General features: G+C 31.5%; 1 long non-coding RNA gene across 1 annotated transcript; it reads left to right on the forward strand.

Annotated features, from left to right (window-relative positions):
* Positions 1–617: 617 nt before the first annotated feature.
* On the forward strand, positions 618–2,127 carry LOC143066394 (uncharacterized). The gene is made up of 2 exons (XR_012975596.1): positions 618–680; positions 1,713–2,127. It is a non-coding gene; the product is annotated as an uncharacterized LOC143066394 (long non-coding RNA).
* Positions 2,128–23,503: the final 21,376 nt, after the last annotated feature.

Genomic DNA, 23,503 nt, shown 5'->3' on the forward strand with positions numbered 1-23,503 from the left:
GTATTGTTCGTTTTATAGAACTTGTTATTAATGTGTATTTTTCATTATAAGTAGTCAACCTGACTACAAACTATCATTATTTGTATTCCGTGTGGAAAGAGGTCGGGTCAATTTCGAGTGTTATCTGACATCTAAAGATTTTTTAATTTATAGTTCAGACGTTGATATAACAATAAAAAGTCGACTGAACATGATTCATATTGCATCTTCTATAATTCAAAGTGGAATTCGGTTTATGAATGAGAAACCGTAAAGCGTTTTCAATTTCGGTATTAGTTATGTATGTTGTCTACGTATTATCCTGGTTCCCGGTACTACGTTCCGGGTATTAGCTATTTGATATTTGTGATGTGTAACATTACGATCGGGTACCAGCCAATCTACGTGTGTATGTGTACATGATTTCCCGCCAAAATGACCGACTTACAGCTATGGAAAAATAGTCCATAAACGTTCCGTATAATGATATGCAAATTCATAATTAATCGGTAATTTTTTTTATCTTTTTATAATAAATATAACAAAATGGATTCCACAAAATTGAAAATAGCATTATTTTAAGAGGATTTCTCATATTTTTTTCACTTCCGGGCGCAGTAATACGTATGTTTTGAAGAATCTCGAAGAATTTGACAAAGTAATTGAGAAGGAAACGGATAGATATACGTCCTTGCTATCAGGTAAAACAATTTAAATGTACAGAACAAACTCATTTACTTCACACTAATAGTACAGGCCTAAGCATTTTATTGTCTTAATCACGACTGTAGTCTAGTGTTTAAACGACGACGGTGACCTACAAGGTACGGGTCATACTTGGTCAAGTCTAAATATGTAAACATATCCACGTGCTATTAGGTAGAAAGCATCGTAATGCAATATCTACAATTTTTTCCTCCTTTATACATCGTTTAACCAGATATATTTCTCCTTTATACATCGTTTAACCAGATATATTTCTCCTTTATACATCGTTTAACCAGATATATTTCTCTTTCAAATACACTTAAACACGGGTTGTATGTACGTATCTTTTCTATAACTATAGTGTTTTCTTGTCCTTATTAAAGTTCATTTGTTGATGTTTAAATATTTTTGAACGACTGAACACAGGAGTGAATGAATGCAACAATTATATATACTGAAGACTTGGGCTGTACAATGATAGTGTACCCTACGTATATCATACTGATAATTATTCTAGCAGTAATTATGTTAATTTAGGATGTAATGACAGGAATTCATGAGCTATAACTCAGGCTTTCTGAAAAAATATCAATGACAATGTAAACAGAAACAAAACAATGACACGAATGAAGCTCTCTTCTATGTTAGGGAGCTACCATTTGATTTTTATGGGGGGGGCTAGGATGAAATTTGAAAAAAATAGGCAGGACAGGAGTTTTGAGTAAAAAAAAAAGGCAGGATGAGACACTTTGCAAAAAAAAAAGGCAGGATGACAATTTAGGTAAAAAAAGTCAGGATAAACTAATAAAAAAAAAGGCAGGACCGAATAGAGTGAAAAATAAAAAGGCAGGACAGAGATTACAACTAAAAAAAAATGCAGGACAACATTTTTCATCCTAGCCCCCCCCCCCCCCCATAAAAATCAAATGGTAGCTCCCTTATAGTTATTTAGGTATGTGTGTTGCACAAGTTTCAAAAAAAGCACAAGTTTCAAAAAAAACTTAAGTTATAAAACTTTTTTTCAGAGCACAAACCCACTTTAAGAGACTTGTCTACTGCCATACCCATCCAATTTTCATGCACCATTTGCAAGCAAGAGACTGAATGGTTTGCAAAATTAAAAATCAGGACGGTGTCCAATTAAACCAAAAGAACTAAAATGGATGAATATTGTAGGAGAAATCTAGAGGAAAGTTTTGATTTGTGAAATTGGTTTTCCTGAAAAGTCATTCATCCTAGCCTGCAGAAAGGAACTATAACTATCCATCACCAACTGACAAGCTAATGTTGAGCTTCACATATGGAATTACTCAAATACCATCAATGTCTATGTTTTCAGCACAGATTTTACAAGTTATGACACAGCTATGCTTTTTTTATACCTGTTAAAGAGTTGTATACTAAATTTTATTTTTTAAACAATAAATATATATTGTGTCATTTAAGAACTTGTATTTTGCCAAAAGATGCATACTAGTGTATGAAAGTGGCCGGGTAGTTCATTTTGCTTTGGTATATATAGAATTGAATTACAATTGTTCATGTTATTGGAATGCATATAAAAAATAAGGAGATGTGGTACAATGTATATACATGATATTTAGTGAGTTTATCAAGCAAAAGTGAATAAGAAATAGGTATAAGCAGTTACAGGTACTACTGTACAATCTCAAACAATGAGAAAAACTGATACCGTAAAGAGAATTTCATATTTACAAGTAAGTTTTGTTTTTGCGTTGAATAATTTTCTTCTATTGTTTTAATTGCAAGTATGGGAAGTGGTTAAAATGCTAATGAGACAGCTGTTATGGCCACAGAGCCTTAATTGAAAACTTCTTTTTCATTCATACCGGTAGATTTTGCCTGGAGTTAAAAACATATCTGCCAACTTTTCAAAATGCACATGGGGGTTTTACGTGAAAGATGGTTCATATAGTCATACAAAACCTTCAAGGGGGCCTTCAAATGGAAGCAGGACAAGTCGCCCCACTGGCTAATCGCCCCACTTTTAAAAAACCCGCCACAAACTGATTTATCAAATCGCCCCACATGTGACATTGGTTAAATCATATTTAATATTACTCCTGCCAACTCGCCCTACTTATAAAAAAATGGTAATACTAATATTTAGATTAATATATATATATAATTAAAAATAAAAACTCGCACCACTTTAATGAAAACTAATCTACAAAGAATACAAACAAACCGAAAATTTATTTATTACTTTTATTGATATACTGAAATTATAATTTAAAAAAAAAAATGTATTGTTGAAGAATAACTAAGTTTTGAAGCTTAGTTATTTGCATAACAATTGAAAAGAAACCTGTTAATTGTATCATAATGCAATATAAGGAATTTAAGTTATATTCAACGGGATAACATCTTTTTCCATAATTTGGGCGAGTTGGCATTACTAAATTCATCCTGGTTAATAATATATTTATCTAGATATTATCATTTTCTATTAGGTGGGGCGAGTTGGCAGGAGTAATATTAACAGGATTTAACACATTTCACAAGTGGGGCGATTTGGTAATCCAGGTTGGGGCGTTTTTTTTTTCAAAGTGGGGCGATTTGTCATGGATTCCCTTCAAATATATTCTAATGTGGTTTTTGGCTTCTTTGTGCATTAACAAGCTCATAGCCATTGTTGAATTAATTGTTTTCTTTAAAATAGTCGACAAAATTGCTCTTACAAAATCTCCATTTGGGAGCCTCGAGCTCGATGGGGGAAATACTCTGCAAATACTGACAGTTGGCAGGTATGGTCATCAAAAAAGTTGACATGTTACTATGTACATTTACCATTATGTTACTTGATGTTCTTGCTATACAACAGTACAGAGACTAGTCAATCTTTGTGAACTATTTTTTATGGGAGTCATAGAATATGCGTATACAATCAATAATTAAAAATAGTCTATTTATATTGAAAAGGAAAAGTTCTTATATGTCTAAAGAAGAGGGACGAAAGACACCAAAGGGACAGTCAAACTCATAAATTTAAAGCAAACTGACAAGGCCATGGCTAAAAATGCATTTCATGGCGAGGCACAGAAAATATACTGTAAACAGTACTAGTAGACTATAGATATAGGTGAACTAGGTACAAAAGAATCTTAAATTCTACAAACCACCTCTGTTCTATGGAAGATAATGATATAACTGGACTAGAAATACACACAACCTGTAATTAACTGCCTTTACAGCGCTTTCGCGCTTTGATTATGAACAGTTTTAGAAACCATGTCCAAAATTGTATGATTTTACACATGATAGCCAAGTTGAAAATTTTCGTCACATTTTTCTCAGGAACTACAATACAAGGATTTCTGAAATTTGGTTTCAGGATGTATATAAGTCAGCTATACCGTGTGATGCGTTTTCAGATTCATCACTCGACAACTTCCTGTTTACCGAACACTTGCATATTTTTACACTATTAATATTATCCACTTGCGGTGGGGGTATCATCAGTGAGCAGTAGCTCGCAGTTTCACTTGTTAAAGCTATTTTATCAAGTTTACTTTCATTATTCTGACTGATAATTTCCTTTCTAAGCTCAGTAGAGTGATATGAAAAATTCTTGCTAGAAACTTAGGGTGCACGTGCCTGTTGTCAATGAAATTAGCATTATCATAAGTAAAATAGTGATAAAGACATAATCATTTGTCCTCTCAACGCAATTGCTTTTCTCGCTTTCACTGTATCACCTCAAGTGAGGAAATCAATCTTGTTGAGATTATAAACAACAATTATAGATTATCTTTAGTCGTCTCAATAAATTGATTTCCTCTCTTAAGCTGGTAGGCAAAAGATAGAAAAGCAATACAGTTGAGATAACCAATGATAATCTTTTTATTTCTATTTTACCTGTGATGCTGTTGTTAATTTCATTGACAACAGACTGGTGCACCCTAAGTTTCTAGTGATAATTTTTCATATCATCATGATCATGATGAGAAACAAAATTATCAGTCAGTAAGATGAAAAGGAAATTTCGTAAAATAGCAATAATCTATAATTAGTTTCTGATCTATTGACCACTACCTCTTTCAACACACACTCTGACATATTTTAAGTAAAAAGGTCTCTACTTTTGAAAAAGATGGAACCAAATGATTTGGCATCAGAAATACTCAAAATGGTTTTAAACCTCATTCATGAATACTAAAAAGAACAAGTCAATTTAATAGCTATTCAATCATTCTTGATTCATGTTTAGATTTCTTATAAGGTTGATTAATGTATTCTAAGTTAAAGTAATAGAAATTTTCTCATACAAAAACATCTCTTTTCAGAAAATACAGTCTTTATCCGGCTCCTAACAATGACTCAGATAATCAGATATCAAGATCAAATGACAAAGATAAACTTTATTTAACAGGAGGTGAAATATACTTTGTAACATCTAAAATGCAATGAGAAAAACAGAAGTTATCTGAATACCTGGTAAAACAGTGCTACAATCCAATATATAAGCTATTGGTCTTAAATTATTCTATACAGTCCTTATTCATATATGGATTATTTCATCTGATAGAAATCAGGTTTCCTCCCTTTATAAGGTTATATGCAAGTGGGGGCGTCATGTTTGTTCTATAAACACATTCCTCATTTATTTACACCCACTAAAATGTCTTCCACAGTTTCTCGTTCAGAACACACCAGTGTAAAAACAATTTTTAGATCTTATTTAGAAATAAGTCTATAGTTGTATCATATAAAATATAATGTCATACTAGTATAACATGTCAATTGATATGTTTGTCTAATCAAATGCTACTGTATAAAAAAACTTAAATAGCTGGAAATTGACATAGCATATATATTCATTAGATGTATCAGGCTTTTGGTACACAACAGGGTTTGACTGTGTCTTTCAAAGGTTGACTCCAATTACACAAATCATTTTCATGTGTTTGAAAAAATTTCATTCATAAAAACTATCATATATATTCTCATTAAATCATACAAACTGAGCATACAAGCACTTTGTTCTATTTGCATGACTTTCTAATTTGCACATTGCATGATGTAGATACTAATAGTATATTTCACTCGCATTTATATTAAAAAAACTATATATCAATATGTTAGAATTAAAACATTAAGCCAAAATCATCTTAAAGTATTGTAACTTTAAATGTACTTTATAAAGCTGTCTTATTCATTTATACCCTACTGTGTTCCATGATCCTTTTATACTCATGCTGTATTTATGAAATAGATTCTTGTATTCCTTTGACTGAAGTGATGGATGTGAGCAAAAAAAGCAAGACATAGGTATGCTACTTTCTTTCATTTTAAGCATCATGGTGAAAAAAATATTTTAACTGAAGAGCAAGGTGTTTTTGGTTATCTATTGTAATGCTTTTTCATTGCTATTTTGAACCCTTTCTTCAATGGAATTTTTTTTGGCACACTTGATTTGCATAGGATTTTTCAATAAAATGCTGAAAATTTGCTTTAAAGTTATAATGCACTGCAAAAAACAAATTTTTCATCAAATAGATTTAAGTCAGATATTCTAATGATTATCCTTTTCATATTGGATACAAATTTTGTTAAGTCTGATGCAGACATTTTGAAGTGACGTTCAAAGTGTTTCAACTGAAGTACTACACATGTGTCAAAAGGCGTCATTATGGAGTAAAGGGGTGAATGACTTGCGAATAGCTGTTACACCTTCTCCTACCACATCACGATCTTTTGAGAGTTTAATATTACAGAAAAGTCTGGCGTAAATATGAAATTTTAATCCTGGTATCTATGATGAGTTTATTGATATTGTAATGTCCTTGATATTGTCTTTTGTGGTTTTGCCAGAATCTACACAATTATGAGTCTGTAAAAAAAATCATTGAATACTTGTGGTTCATACACATGAAACCATTATAAAATTTATGTCAGACGAATAGATATGAATCGACTGTAGAAATTTAATAATCTGATTTTGAATGTGACATGTCTTATTTTTTTTTTTCAGTTTTTTTTTTTCTCCAGTTTTTGGTCAACAACTTAAAAATGCTTTGAGCAGTTTTCATAACACTTGATTGCCTGCTTATATTAGGAAAAATAGCCTCCCTTTAGTATTTTTGTCAAGCCTACAATTTTTGTAGCAGAAAGCTTGACATGGGTATAGTGATCCAGCGGCAGCGTTAGCTAACAACTTATAAGCTTTATATTAAGGAAGCTACAAGACCTTGATGCTTGTCACCATATTATGTATATAGATTCCTTATATGACGAAGTTTCTATCCCTAATGTTGATTGTCCTTGACCTCATTTTCATGGTTCAGTGACTACTTGAAAAAAAAGGTTAACATTTTTTGTAATGTTAATTTCTTCCTTATTATGAGTAATAGGATAATTTTTAGAATGTGCATACCCTGCAAGGTCCTCATACCCGTCAGACAGATTTCATTTGACCTCGACCTCATCTCATTGATCAGTGAACAAGGTTAAGTTTTGGTGGTCAAATCCATATATCAGATACTATAAGCAATTGGTCTACAATATTTAGTATATGGAATAATTGTAAAGTGTATATGTCTAGGTGTCATCTGACCTTGACCTTAATTTCATGGTTCAGTGGTCGAAGTCAAGTTTTTGAGTTGTGGTCTTTTATTCTAATACTACTAGCTGTAAACCAACTTATTTTCATGGATACTTTATTTCAAGTTTGGCTATTTCTTGCCTCTTTTGGAGCGATTTAACTTTGCGATTCTCAAATTTTCTTGATGTAGTTAAGTACGAAAAAATCCAAGTTTTACGTATTCGTGACGATTTATATTCGCATTATTTTTCTGCTTGCAAAAGTCGTGTAAATAAATCACTCGCAAAAATTAGTTGGTTTACAATATATGCAATAGGTCAACTATATTTGTTGTATGGAAATATTTTATTCTGTACATATCAGTTTCACAGGTTTTATTTAACCTTGACCTCATTTTCGTAGTTCATTTCTCAGTGTTACATTTTTGTGTTTTGGTCGTTTTTTCGTTAAATATAAGAAATAGATCAACTATATTTGTTGTAGGGAAGGATTGTGAGGATATGTCTGTCCAGCAGGTACCATCTGACCTTGACCTCAATTTCTTGGTTAATTGGTAAATGTTAAGTTTTTATGGCTTAGTTTGTTTCTTAGATACTATTGGCAATAGGTCAACTATATTTAATGAATATATTGGTTTTTAGGTGCACATGTCTATCTTGAGCGTTAATCTGACCTTGACCTCATATTCATGGTTCATTGGTCAATGTTAAGTTTTCTTGGTAAAGACTGTTTCTTAGAACTATAATCAATAGGTCAACTATGTTTATTTTTTTTAATGATTGTAAGGTGTACATGTATATCTCTGGTTTATCTGACCAAACCTGATTTTCTTGGATCATGTTGAAATATATATGAGCTACTCCTATTAAAGATTTATATTTAGGACTATCAATATAAAATCAATGGTTAGGATTTTTTGTATTGTTAATTTCTTTCTAATATTGAGTAATACGAAAATTATCTTTAATAAATATGTGCTTACCTTGCAAATCCTGATGCCGGTCAAACAGTTTTCATCTGACCTTGACCTCATTCATGGTTTACTTTTCTAGGTCAAAGTCCATATTATCAGATTCTATAGTCAATAGATCTACCATATTTACTGTAAGGTGTACATGTCCAACTGGCAGATTTCATCTGACCTTGACCTCATTTTCATGGTTTAGTGGTCAAAGTTCAGTTTTTGTGTATTGGTCTTTTTTCTTAAACTACAATAACAATATTATAGGTCAACTATATTTGTTTTATGGAATTATTATAAGGTATATATGCCTGTCTGGCAGATTAATCATTTCTAAATATAGTTTGCCTCAAGTAAATGTTATTAAACTTATGTAATATTTGATTTGCATTTTGGTGGCATCAGTTTAATCATTCTTGAATTATGCCTCTTTACAATTGAAAAAAATTCTGAATCATTTTTTTCTGTTCTCTAATTTTAGTTTGCCTCTACCAAATGCTATGAAACATACACACATGCTTATTACCACAAGACAAAGATCAATTTTGAATTTTGGTTGGGTCACTTTTTTAAAACCGCTCCAGAGTTATTCCTGTTTACAAAATGAAATAATTACTGATTTTTTTGTTTTTTGTTCTCTAATTTAAGTGGCCTCCATCAAATGTTTTGAAACTTATACACAATACTTATTTCCACAAAACTTTGATCAAGTATAAATTTGGGCTACTGTGCTCTAATACCCTCCTTTAATTATGGCCTTGTTTAACTTTATATGATATGTAAGTGGGGCATCTGTGTCCCATGGACACATTTCCCATTTATTTGATTATTAACTTAGGAAATATTTTCTGAAGGATAAAATCCAAAAATATGTCAACGGGACCGATATTTCCATTCAATAATGATTTTGACAAAAAGAGTTACCATTGAAGATGCAGGTGTCAGTCAGATGTACACAAAGCCTATAGTTTACAAAGTATGATTCATCCCTATATGTGTTGGTCATTTTTTGTTGTGTGACAATTTTGATAAATTTACTCTTAGCTCCATCAATCTAAGGAAAGTGTTAAAATGCATACATGTCATTTTTTTTTTTATTTGATTGGTTCATATTCACATATAGAATGTTTTGATTACCAAAAATTGTAACAGAAATGTTATATGGTAACATTTTAGTTCGTCAAATTTTCATCAAGCAACTTGTTTGTCCTAACATTTCCAATGTCAGAGCCCTGCTTGACAGTCTCTCAAATGATCAAAAAATAGGAAAAATGTACTATTCTGTTTCCACATGTGGGATTGTTGTCTCATTGGCAATCATACCACGTCGCCTTATTTTGATTTAGCATACTTATCAACTTTCTGTAAACCCAATACTTACCATGGTTAAAGCAGCTGATTTGCTATGGAATAATTGTATAACTGGATGATGAAAACTAATTTATAGGAAAGATAGTTTCAATCTTTTGCAAAATAGAAATGGACTTTAGGGAAGGTTATTTTTAAAAAAGTGTCTGAAGAAGATTTGGTTCTATTTCATTATCCTGCACAGTTAAGTCATACTCGCATTAATATAAGTTTTATATTTTAGAAAAGACAGAAATCACAGATGCAAGTACATGTGCTTCGGAAAACAATCTATTTGAAGAAGAAATTGGAACAAGTCAGAAGGAAAGCCCTTCATTGAAAAATACAGGTAAAACAGTTAGAAAAAAATTAAAACAGTAGTTTAATTTTGTGATTACAACTACATGTTATGTTTGCTTGTTTAATGTTTAGGAATGGTCTTTACTAAAACTGCAGAAATAACTAATCATTAAATTTGTAACTGATAAATTTGTTGTATTAAAAAAAGGCATAATGTACAATATTTTTTTTGTTGATACATTGAGGGGATTCCCCTCCCATAAGCTACATCTCTGTCAATCTAAATACTAGTAGCAACTTAGTCTGTCATATTGTTAATGGTAAAAGAAATTATAGTCTGATGTCTGATTAAATACATTTAAATAGTGGGACTTCAATCAGACTTGGTAAAAAGGGAATCAGATTCAGTTTAAATTTAATCTTCATGATATCTTTATAACCGAAAGCTCATGCAAAATATTTTTGTTTTGTTTTGTAAACCTGTTCTTTATATATTTGTGACAAGCGAAGTGAAGAAATTCTCATTTTTATGCTCCATCTGTCTGCTTCAGGTTAAAGTTGTGGTCAAGGAAGTTTTTGATTAAGTTGAAGTCCATTCAAATTGAACCTAAGTGCATCTATGATATGATCTTTCTAATTTTAATGACAAATTAGAGATTTTACCCCATTTTCACTGTGGACTGAGCATAGAAAATGATAGTGTGAGTGAGGCATCCTTGTACTATGGACACATTCTTGTTACTTAAAGAATAGTAAATTGGGTTTGCCCATAACATTTTTGTGGATTTCTTTCTCAAAATTACTGAAAACCAATACAAAATGTTAAAATAGAATCACAAATTTGTTTAAAAAATTGGAAGTATATATAGAAGTCTTATTACTAGGAGGATATAACATCAGGATTATTATAGTGATATTATTAGCTGTGAGCTTTTCTCATCACTTGTCTTTAACTTTTACCAAAATAATTTCCTCTGAAACTACTGAGCCAAACTTGGCTACAATAGTCATTGGAGTATCTAGTTTAAAAAATGTGTCTGATGACCCAGCAAACAATTCAAGATGGCTGCAATGGCCAAAAATAGAACATAGGGGTAAAATACAGATTTTAACTTATACATGTATCTCTGAACCAAAGCATTTTTATGCCCCACCTACGATAGTAGAGGGGCATTATGTTTTCTGGTCTGTGCGTCCGTTCGTTCGTCCGTCCGTCCGTCCGTCTGTCCCGCTTCAGGTTAAAGTTTTTGGTCAAGGTAGTTTTTGATGAAGTTGAAGTCCAATCAACTTGAAACTTAGTATACATGTGCCCTATGATATGATCTTTCTAATTTAAATGCCAAATTAGAGTTTTGACCCCAATTTTACGGTTCACTGAACATAGAAAATGATAGTGCAAATTTCAGGTTAAAGTTTTTGGCTTCAGGTTAAAGTTTTTGGTCAAGGTAGTTTTTGATGAAGTTGAAGTCCAATCAACTTGAAACTTAGTATACATGTGCCCTATGATATGATCTTTCTAATTTAAATGCCAAATTAGAGTTTTGACCCCAATTTTACGGTTCACTGAACATAGAAAATGATAGTGCAAATTTCAGGTTAAAGTTTTTGGTCAAGGTAGTTTTTGATGAAGTTGAAGTCCAATCAACTTGAAACTTAGTATACATGTGCCCTATGATATGATCTTTCTAATTTAAATGCCAAATTAGAGTTTTGACCCCAATTTTACGGTTCACTGAACATAGAAAATGATAGTGCAAATTTCAGGTTAAAGTTTTTGGTCAAGGTAGTTTTTGATAAAGTAGAAGTCCAATCAACTTGAAACTTAGTATACATGTTCCCTTTGATAAGATCATTCTAATTTTAATGCCAAATTAGAGAATTTATTCCAATTTCACAGTCCTTTAAACATAGAAAATGATAGTGCGAGTGGGGCATCCGTGTACTGTGGACACATTCTTGTTCTGTATAAAATAATTTTCTGAGTGCTGTATATCAAAAAAATAAATTTGTTTGTGTTAATTTTTATTTTTACTTAATCCTACTTGGAGTTCAAGATTTGCAAATTCATTTGATAATAATTTATTTTTATAAGTTAAAAAGTTAAAGTTTAGATAAGTTGTACATGTTAGTTTAATAGCTACAAACAAACAAACAAATATTGGGAATATTTGAAAACTACTAATTATGTTAGAATATGATTTAAAAAATAGATATAACATCATATCTAATTAGATTAACATGATTTTCCCTCAAACAGATAAGGTTTAAAAACAGATAAGGTTTAAAGAAGAAATATTTCATCAAAAATTGAATTCTTGGGGTTCTTTGATATGCTGATTCTTGCAATGTACTTAGATTTTGGATATTGGACAATATCAAATAGAAAAATGTCCAATTTGAAATTTTTCAGTTCTTTGATCACATTTATTTTGAGTCACAAACCCATGCTGTATCAAATTTTCAATAACAATGCAAATTAAGAGCTGTTTTAAGCTTAAATGTTGTGTCCATACTTGCTCAATCGTTCAGGGTTCAACGAAATAATTACAATTGACACACTTGGGTAGAATTGCTACAGATAATTCAGACAAGAGTAGGCGTGTATACACCATTGTAAAGATCAATCAATTTAAATTTATGACATAGCAGGTTTTAGTTGTGTTGACATTTGAGAAATGAGCATATAATATAATTTTGCCATCGGCTGACATTTTCTTAATCACAAGTTAAGCACCTTGTGTTATTAGCTGCGAAAACATAGCTCTATTGTCCTTTGATTTTTTTTTTTGCCAGTATTTATGGTCCGCAAATATCAAAAATCATCAAAAGGACCTTAAGAGCTACATTTTGGCAGCTACATGTGTTATATAAAGGTATATTAGGGGGGGGGAATTTCTGAGACGAGTGCCTGTGTGTTAACCTATGTTTTATTTCCTATATATATGTAAAAATCAATCATAAAAACTGTAAACTGAACACTGTCCAATTTCTAGTCTTGTTATTCATTCATCATCTAAACTCTTAACATGTCAATACTTGTAAGTTTTGTAATAACCACATCTGATGGACAAAGCTGTTTATCAACCAACAAAATGTTGAATAAATTAGTAATCAATAATTAAGAACCAATGCAACTTTAATTGAATTATCTTATTATTAATATTTGTAGATAAAGAGATCTATGATGCTGTAATAGTATGTGAAACAGAAGATGAAGGAGAAGCAGAAGAATTTTTAGAGCATATTAAAGAGTTAGATAAAGAGTGGCAGTTAGATATAAATATTGGTTTTAGTCGAGAAATGTTATTTAAAGGTAGTAAAATCAGCAGTGATGAGAACCTTTTTGATGTGGCAAGATACATATTTTTTTTTTTTACTAAAAGTAGTTCAGAAATGATACAACGTTTTAAAAATGAAGGTCTTTTAGTGAATTCATTATCTGATACAGACAAGCTGTTTCGTGTTATTCCCATATCTGTGGATGGACCTGAGTGTATTCCTTATGAGTTTGCTTCATTGATTCCAATCAACTACTACAACTATAAAAAATCAAAACAAAGAGAACTTGAAGACAAGGTGTATATTAGGATGCTACAAAGACTCTTTCAAACTGGAAGAAAAGAACATTTACCATATTAGCAGAAGGTACAAAAGTGCTTGTACATACACAACCGTTATTCTGTAATGTAGAATGTACTTAATTGTATAAAGCTTTCATTAAACCTTCATCACATTTTCGTGGTTCATCACAATTGGTCAATACAATGGTTTTTATATGACCATGTCATATACTGGTATCTCAGCATCGTCCAAAAGCATTTGGTTTCCGGACAATAACTTTAGTATAAGTAAATAGAAATCTTTGAAATTTATACACAAGGTTAATTACCACAAACAGAACATTGGGATTGATTTAAGGGGTTATTGTTCTAACAATTTAGGAAAAAGGGGCCAAAAAGGGACACAAAAAAACTTTTTTCTACTTTCTAGACAAGAACTTGTGGAAAGGTGTATGGATCTCTCTGAAATTATACCACAAGTTCCCATACCACAAAGGGAGGGTTATGATTGGCTTTGAGGAGTTATGGCTAAAAAAGTTTAGGAATTAGGGGCTTAAAAGGGGGAAAAACAAGGGTTTCCTGTTTAAAGGACAATAACTTCAGACATTGTAATTCGGAGTTTAGTATGACGGCCATTATCACTGTGGTAGCAATACACAGTTAGGAGTTTAGTTTCGCATTATGGTCCCTGTGGATTTTTCAAATAGGAAAGTTATTGTGTAATAAAATTCATTTTTAGACAGCTGAGTACTAATTTAGCCTTCAAAGATGGTTTATAAGAGCATCAAGATTGTTTTTAACATGTTTTATGGGCTATTTTCTGTTTGACAATCCGTATTTTCATAGCTTGACCGCCCATTGGTCCAGAAATTAATGTAATGTTTACAAATACTTTTTTTCTACACGAAGTTTATGACGCAATTTTACAAAAAAATGAGATGAAAGACATATGATTTTCATTGAATCTACTGATGATATATGTACACAGTTTCAGAATAGGTATTACTTCAAGCGATTGAAATTCTACTTTCAGCCAAATTTAGGGGAAATATGTGACATCTTTCCCCCTTTTTGCAATATTTTATAGCAAATAAGTGCAGATTGTTGCCATGGATACACCCAAAAGAAATTATATTTTACCATTTTATATACTGGATATAAAATCTATAGAAGATTCTGATTACATACATATGCACATATATGACACAAACAGTAAGCTTAGTATTGCAAGAAAGCAATGAAAAGGGGATGGTAAAATTTATGAGGGCAAATTTTAATATTTTTCCTAACTGTCTATTGCTACCTGTACAATGTACTAGTATGTATATTTTTGAGGGGCCAGCTGAAGGACACCTGTGGGTGCGGGAATTCTCGCTACATTAAAGACCCATTGGTGGCCTTCGGCTGCTCTATGGTCGGGTGGTTGTCGGTTTGACACATTCACCATTTCTTTTCTCAATTTTATAAGCATTGTAAGGGAGGTAACCCAAACTGTACTTCAAGTACAATGTAATGTTGAAATTGAGGAAGGGGGCATTTTTTTTCTCAATTCTGATTTCAGAAATTAAAAAAATTCTTCAAATATAATTAGGGGGGGGCAATACCCAACAGCATAGTGTATTGCACTGTTAATCTGTGTCAATAACCTATTATGTGTCAATTATTTTATTACAATCTAAATTCAGACCTTTATCAAGTATGAATATTGTGTCAGTTTTTGCCAAAACTGTTCAGGTTGGACCTCTGTAGTTGTATCCAGCTGCGCTGGGCAAAGCAAATTATTTTTATTTAGTTAGTTTCTCTTATACTATAAGGATTAGGTCCAATTTATTTTTGTGTACGGAATGATTGTGAGATGTGCAAGTCTGAATGTCAGGATTTCAAGGTTTATCTGACCTTGACCTTTTTGTCATTATCCATTAGCCAATGCAATGTTTTATGATTGATTTTGTTTTTCAGATAATTGCAATAGGTTAACTATGTTCAGCTTATAGACAGATTGTACTGAGCACATGTACATAGCTATCTGGCAGAGTTCATTTGACCTCATATAAAAATCAGAAGTGGTATGATTGCAACTGATATCAACTATTCACCAGAGTTCAAATGACAAAGATACAATCAATTGTAGTTCACCATTTGGTTTTCAACAATGAGCAAACTTTGCAAAAAACCCAAATTGCAAAGTACACTATTAAAGGCCTTAAGGTGGTATGGGAGTCTAAAATAAAAATGATAGAATTTGCTCATGCTTTGCCAAAATGTAGAATCTATTAATACATGTTCAAAAATATAATAAAAATGATAGGTCACTGTGTGAGCCAAAATTTGTTCCTGTGAAAAAAGTTCCAGTGGAACTAATTTCACAAGAAATATGTTCTGGGAGAACTTTTTTTACAGACAATTTCTATATAATTTGTTCCATCACTATGAAATAAGTTCCACACTTTACCTGGTGAAATAGGTTCTGGGTTAGTGAAACTTGTTCCTTACCTGGTGAAATAAGTTCCATGTTTGTGAGATTTGTTCCTGACCTGGTGAAATAAGTTCCTTGTCTGTGAAATATTTTCCACTGGTTAAGCAAGTTATCTTACTAGTATATACTGAGCACTTGTCATCAGTCAGTTTAAAGTCATTATAATATGCATAAAAAACATGTATTATATTGATAATGAAATAAATAAAAGTGTAAACATCCAATTTGGATCATGTGGAGTAAAGCAAAAGTTTAATAATATACTCAATTGATAATACTAAAAAAGACACTTATGAACCAGGAAAGAGTAGAATACAAAATAATAATAAAAGTCATTCCGAAAAAAAAAAGTATTACAGTTTAAGATGAACATTTGTACTTTTTTGAAAAGGACAAAGTGACTGATCAATTATATTAAAAGATATAAAGAAACAAAAGAAACAAAAGACACACTCTTTTAAAACTTTGCAACAACCATAGCTAAGTACATGTATGATTTGAACACCCATGACAGATCAACAGGAAATAAGGAGGTTGAATACCACATAAACAATAAAACAGATACAAGTTACGATACATTATCTTCTCTTTTATATATATCTTATCCTACAGTCATGCCTTCAATTGCAAATGTATCCCATGCAAGCACAGTACTTATTTTCTGTAAAATATGTTCAAGCAGAACATTTTCATTGATTTCTACAAAATACATTTGTTCAAAACTAATATCACAGGAACTTATTTCACTTTTTTTTTTAATTTATTATTGAAACAAAACTCATGATGCTGTGATTTTGTTCTGGAACTTATTTTACACTTGGTTAAAAAATTAGTTTCGAAACAAATTATATAGTTCTGGAACATTATTTTTCTGTGACATAAGTTCCGGTGGAACATATTTCCTGTGAAGTTTTTGAAATTTGTTCTGGCCGAACAATTGTCACGCTGGGACAAATGTTTTGTTACAACTGCACATATTTTTCAAGCTACAGATTGTGACAAAATTACATATTATTATTTTGTAAGGGTTATATTGGAAAAAACAATATTATGTTATTAACTACTAAACAAAATGATAGAATTGTAAAATAAATTAGGAAAAGATAGCTTTCAGACAATGCTTTGAGAAAAAATAGGGTCACTGTACACAGTTTTAGAGTTATTTCCCCTTGAAATACCAATTTAAAGTTTTTCAAAACAACCACAAATTATCTTCACTTGTAAAAATATTAATATTTATAAGTCATATTCTTATAAATTGGTTCTTTTAAATGAAAATTCACATTAAATAGCTGCATTCCTGCATCAAATTTTGCCAACTTGATAAAAGTTTTGGACCTTAGGTTTTCTGTTTTTTACAATCCAAGATGGAGGAAGACACCCATACCACCTTTAAAATAAATGACAAATATATAACAATTCAAACGAGAAAATTAATGGCCTGATTAATGTTCAAAACAATGAGCAAACAACAGATATGATAAACAGCAACAAACAATTAGCCCCAAATAACGCTGTCACTAACAGAATGTAACATAGTAAAACATGCTTGGCTGCACAAAATCCCCATTTTATCTTGGACAGCACCACCAGTGATATTGTTTGCCTAAAATTACTGGAGAATAAAGGCTTTTTCCCCTGGAGAAGAATCCCAATTTGAAAAAAAAATGGCTTAAAATTATTCCCAACGAGAGAACTTTTTTCCCAAACAGTGCAGTCTCAGTAGTAATTGTGCATGAATGAAAACTGAAAAACACTCATTTCAACATTTTTCATACATAAAATGACTATATGTGCAGATTTGAGGGTCTATTTATGTATAATCAGTGACAAAAAGGGGTCTTATTTTAAAGCAGGGGGTGACTCTTGAAAGCGGTGGTCTGTAAATTGAAGTTTCAGTCAAATTTGTGTTTATTTTAAATTTCCCAATTTGATGAAAATGATGCATATTTTCCCAATAAAAAAGGGTAGAGGTAGTTTTGATAAAAGCCAACAATATCACAGACCACATATGAACCAACTATAAAATCAGTTAAAAAGGGATTACTTTATCAAATCAATACAAAACATAAAGAAAAACAATACCTTGTGCAGTGCCAAATTTCTCAGAAATGAGAAGCAAATAGGTAATCATATTAGTTTAGTGGAATAATTTATGGTATGCATGTTCATCTGACTGTACCTCATTAACATAGATCATTTACAATATTAATTTTATGTAATATTTGTTGTATGACCTTTTCATTAAATAAGACCTTCAACATAAATTCAATCATGATCCAAACATTTAAGCACAAGACATTTCATCATGTGCACTCTAAATTTAACACTAAACAACATTAATAATTAGCGGAGTAAATCTAGTCATTATCTTTTAAGCTATCCACTTGTGTTCAGTAGCATTTATATCATACATCACAAATACTGATTAATAATTCTCATGCACTCACAAACAAATGACATATGATGTTGAATATACAGGTTTGTTCTGTTTTTGAAGTTCGATTTATTTTGCAAATTGCTAGTATATGCTGATTTTAAATATTTACCTTAATTTATTTATACATGTTTTCATGACCTCTGTAATATTATCTGCTTTAAATATTATAAAGAATCCTAGGTGTTTGACAGCAGTCTTATTTTTTTTTAATTGTTTGGAAAATATGTTTATGCTTCAAAAAGATAATATATTAAGGATATACACTAATCATGATTTACATACTTACTGTATTCATTATTGTAAAAGAATCATTCATTATTTATTTTTTGGTATTATTTCACCAATGTATGTAACATTTATAAATGCTACTTTATAATAAAAGGAATGAATCTTGATTTATGGAATCCTATTTGAAGATTAGGATAAACAAATTGCAACCTTCTCTGATTTTTGTTATTCCCCCTCCCCCTTTTTACCTCTTCTGGGAAAAGTATTATATTTTGCTACTTTATACCCATAAAGATCACAAACTTGTCAGCTAATGCATCCATATGCTTCGATTATTTTCATGTTTAATCTCCATTTGTTTTGAAAAGTTGAAAAAGCAATGACTTTTAAATCAATTCTGAAGCTGATGGAAGAAAGTCCTTTTTTTCAGTACATATTGGACTTCCACACAAAAAAAAATGTTTGATATTGAAGATTTGTTTAAAAACAAGAATAAAAGAATATAATAACCCTTAAAATCCAATGATGTTCAACATAAAAATCTAGTCTGAAGTATAGGCACATTAACAAAGTTATAAGTATGATATTCTATTTTCCTTGGGTAAGGAAAAAAGTAATTGTGTAATATCTAGTTAATACAGAAGTCGAACTATTTATCTTCAGTTTCATTTGATATTGATTTTAAGCTCATCTGGCATGAAGATATTTTATAAAACCAGTTTTATTTTAACTCTCATTTACTTAGAGGTGCTATATGTATTTTCTTTTAAGTATTAAAGAAACTCAAATAGATAACTTTGACTTGTTTGTTTTTAGTTCACCTGGGCCAAGTGAGCTTTTCTCATCACTTGGTGTCCGTCGTCATTAACTTTTACAAAAATCTTTTCTGAAAGTACTGGGCCAAATTTAACTAAACTTAGCCACGATCATTATTAGGGTATTTAGTTTCAAAAATGTGTGCGGTGAGCCAGCCAACTAACCAAGATGGCCGCCATGGCTAAAAATAGAACATAGGGGTAAAATGACGATTTTGGCTTATATCTCTGAAACCAAAGCATTTAGAACGAATCTGACAAGGAGTTAAATTGTTTATCAAGTCAATATCTATCAGCAATATTGTTCAACAAAGTAAGATCTACAAATAAGTAAACACGACCAAAATGGTCAGTTGACCCCTTAAGGAGTAATGGTCCTATATAGTCAATTTTTAACAATTGTCATAAATTTTGTAAATGTTTGTAAATTTTTACAAAATATTTTCCTCTGTTACTAAAGGGCCAAGTTCATTACAGATAGAGAAAAATTGTAAGTAGCAAGAATTTTCAGTAAAGTAAGATGTAAGTAGTAGTAGAATAGGGATAAGAAAACAGTAGACCAGGTAGAGCAGCTTATGTAAATATTGTGCTAGTGATGGTGGTATGTTTGTCGTCCATTTTTGTATCCACGTTGCCGACTTTTTCAAGGTAGAGCAACATTGGTTGGTAACCAGGGTACGTTTGAGATGACGTCCATTTTGTCCACGTTTCAGAATTTTGGGTTGTTTTGCCTTGCTTGTCTAAATTGTTATTTGGTTGGAGTTAGTCAATATGAAAGAGAGATGGTTGTTTGCAAGGGTGGCATCCATTTTCTTTCCACAAAACACAAACTACAGAAATTTGCGAAGAGATAAAACAAAGATTGAAGAAAATAAATTATTTTTAATATCAAAAACTTATATACATTATATAGATATAGGAAGATGTGGAGTGAGTGCCAATGAGACAACTCTCCATCCAAATAACAATTTATAAAAGTAAACCATTAAAGTCAATGTACGGCCTCCAACACGGAGCATGGGCTCACACCGAACAAAAAGCTATAGAGGGTCCCAAAATTACTAGTGTTAACAGGGCCGTAACTACCTATGAGGCAGGGGAGGCAACTGCCTCCCCTGAATTTTCTAAATGAATTTTTTTTAAGTAATAAAATTAAATACTGACAATATGTACACGAAGAACTTGAATTTATATTATAAACAAGTTAACAGTTTTAACAGTGTTATCATGATACGTGACATATCTGTTATTTTCCGGATTTTTGATCGAAAGTGAACCGTTTCAGTATATTTTAATTTTGTTTTCATGTGGCCGCCCGTCTGTAATTCAGTATTCGTTCGAGAACACATATGAAACTTTGCAGCAATGCTTTCGACAATTTTGAATAAAACTTAACTATTTACATTTATTTAGGGGCTCAATTAAGCAGAGGAAGTTCCCTTTGTATTGTGAATCTTTTATGATATCGGAACTTCGTTACTGGCTGAATCAGCTGTTGGGTCATTTTTTAACGTCTCCCAATCGTACAAGAACATTATGGCCAATGCCTTAGTAGTTAAGCACTCCCATTTGTTATACAGGGACTTTCTATACTAAGTATATACTAGTATGGAAAGTCCCTGGTTGTAGTTATATACATGTCTGTTCAGCTTTCAACAATATTGAAATTCAAGGTCCTCGATAAAAAAAATCTTACGTTATATGATCTTGCTGTATGTTTTTTTTTTTAACTTACCAGTTTGATTTCTAGCAAAAATATCTTTAAATACAGATAATAATTGTTTGCATAAAAATTGCTTCCAGGATCCAGCAATACTGATGTTTCTTAAGGTGGTATGGGAGTCTAAAATAAAAATGATAGAATTTGTTCATACTTTGCCAAAACGTAGCATCTATTGATATATGTTGAAAAATGTTATAAAAATGATAGGTCACCGCGCATTTTCTCAAGCTACAGGGCATGACAAAATGACACATTTTGTATGGATTATACAGGAAAAAACACAATTGTGTGATTAGAAACTAAACAAAATGATAGAATTGTTAAATACTTAAGGAAAAGATAGCTTTCAGACAATGCTTTGAGAATATCAAAAGAAAAGATAGGGTCACTGTACGTTTTTCCGGCTAAAATACAAAATAGGAAAATTCCATGTAGAATCCTTCAGAAAATGCTCTGTTTTAGAGTTACCTCCCCTTAAAATGCCAATTTAATTTATTTTTAAAAACAACCAAAAACAACCATCATTTGCAAAAATATCAATATTTATAAGCTATATTCTTATAAATTGGTTCTTTAAAATAAAAATTCACATTAAATATCTGCATTCCTGCATCAAATTTTGCTAACTTGATAGAAAATCTGGACCTTTGGTTCTCCGTTTTTTACAATCCAAGATGGAGGAAGACACCCATACCACCTTAAAGTAAGGAAATCGAAGGAAAACGGGTGATTTTTAGCAATATTGAGAAAAAATCCGCGGTCACAATGCATTTAGTGTTAATAATTAAAGATAAAACAACGGCCTTCAAGACGGAGCCTTGGCTCACCCGAACAGCAATCTCAGCTTGTTTTGCATAAAAAATGCTTCCAGGTCCAAGCAATACTGATGTTTCTTAAAGTAAGAAAATTGAAGGAAAACGGGTCATTTTAGCTATTTTACCGAGAGAAAAAAATCGACGGGGGCTGCGCCCCAAACCCCTCTCTCTTGGGGGCCTCACTCGGCGGTCCCCAAAACCCTGCCTCCCCTGAATTCAAACCCTTGTTACGGCCCTGGTTAAACCATTCAAGTGGGAAAACCAACGGTCTAATCTATATAAAAAACGAGAAACACGTATAAGTTACATAAACAAACGACAACTGCATAACTGTACATCAGATTCCTGACTTAAGACAGGTGCAAACATTTGAAGCGGGATAAACGTTTTAATGATACCAAACCTTCTCCCTTTTTCTGAAACAATAGCATAACATCACAACATAGAAAAACACGCGATAAAATATCAATTGGAAGGCTTAACTCAATCAAAAAACGTAAATTAAGTATACATCACATTTAAAGTAGACAACATTATTGCAAAAACTGACTTAGTATTTTAACCTAAAAAAATAAATATTACAATATATGTATAGTATATAAAAACTTATATTAAAACCGGTATTTGAGTATACAACCCTGAATTTGTTTCTAAAACCAAAACTGTAGTATAAATGTATTGCACTACTCTCTTAATCTTAGGGAGATCTGTTAGAAATATATACAAGATTGTACATTTGTAGGGACGTCAGGGTGTGGAATACCTTAATCACCAAGCCGGTCTGGCGAAGAGGATTGGTGGCAAAGATATGCATCCCATTTAGTAGTAAATAAAGCAACCATTTTTATTTGTAAATACGTTGTATCATGCTAATTTAATCCACATCTCAGTATCTTCCATAAAAGACAAACCAGAAAACTCATGTATGTGATTATTTTTTTCTTTCTCATTTTCATCACCACCATGTTGCCGACAGGAATATGTAGATTGCAATTAAATAGTATTTAAGTGTTGAAATTCGCCGAGTTCTTGCAGAGATGAAATTGCTTGTGTCTTGACTAAATTGGTATTTGACTGAAGTTTCCTTTTAAAGCCTCCGCATCAATAAAGGATGACTTAGGATAGCTTCTAGTCGTTCTCCATATTGGATTTCATATTTTATTGCTTTGTTTGATCGTTGTCTAGTAGATAGGTTTGCTATACATTTTCTTTTTGTATTTTATTGTTTTGTTGAAAATTATTGTCTCATTGACTATTATTCTACCTCTCAGTATAATCCATATAACGATACTAAAAATAACATCTAGATAACTTTCATTGTACATTTTCAGCAGCACCTTGTCGGTTAAGTACCAGAGCATCAACCAGAATATAGTATATTTTTAAAATAAATATCAGCAAACCACAAAAAGTCAACCTTAACCAGATGCATGAAACACCAAATATTGTTCAACACTTTGTATCTCGAGTTGAACATGTTTAACATTGTAACAAAGCACCAAATTTTACAAAACATAAATATAATTTCTTTCGTTTGAACGTAGTGAATAAGAGTGAAATTATTTTCTCTTGTTTGTTCATGGTGT

Source organism: Mytilus galloprovincialis, chromosome 3 (assembly GCF_965363235.1).
Source record: "Mytilus galloprovincialis chromosome 3, xbMytGall1.hap1.1, whole genome shotgun sequence".
Classification (NCBI taxonomy): Eukaryota; Metazoa; Mollusca; class Bivalvia; order Mytilida; family Mytilidae; genus Mytilus; species Mytilus galloprovincialis.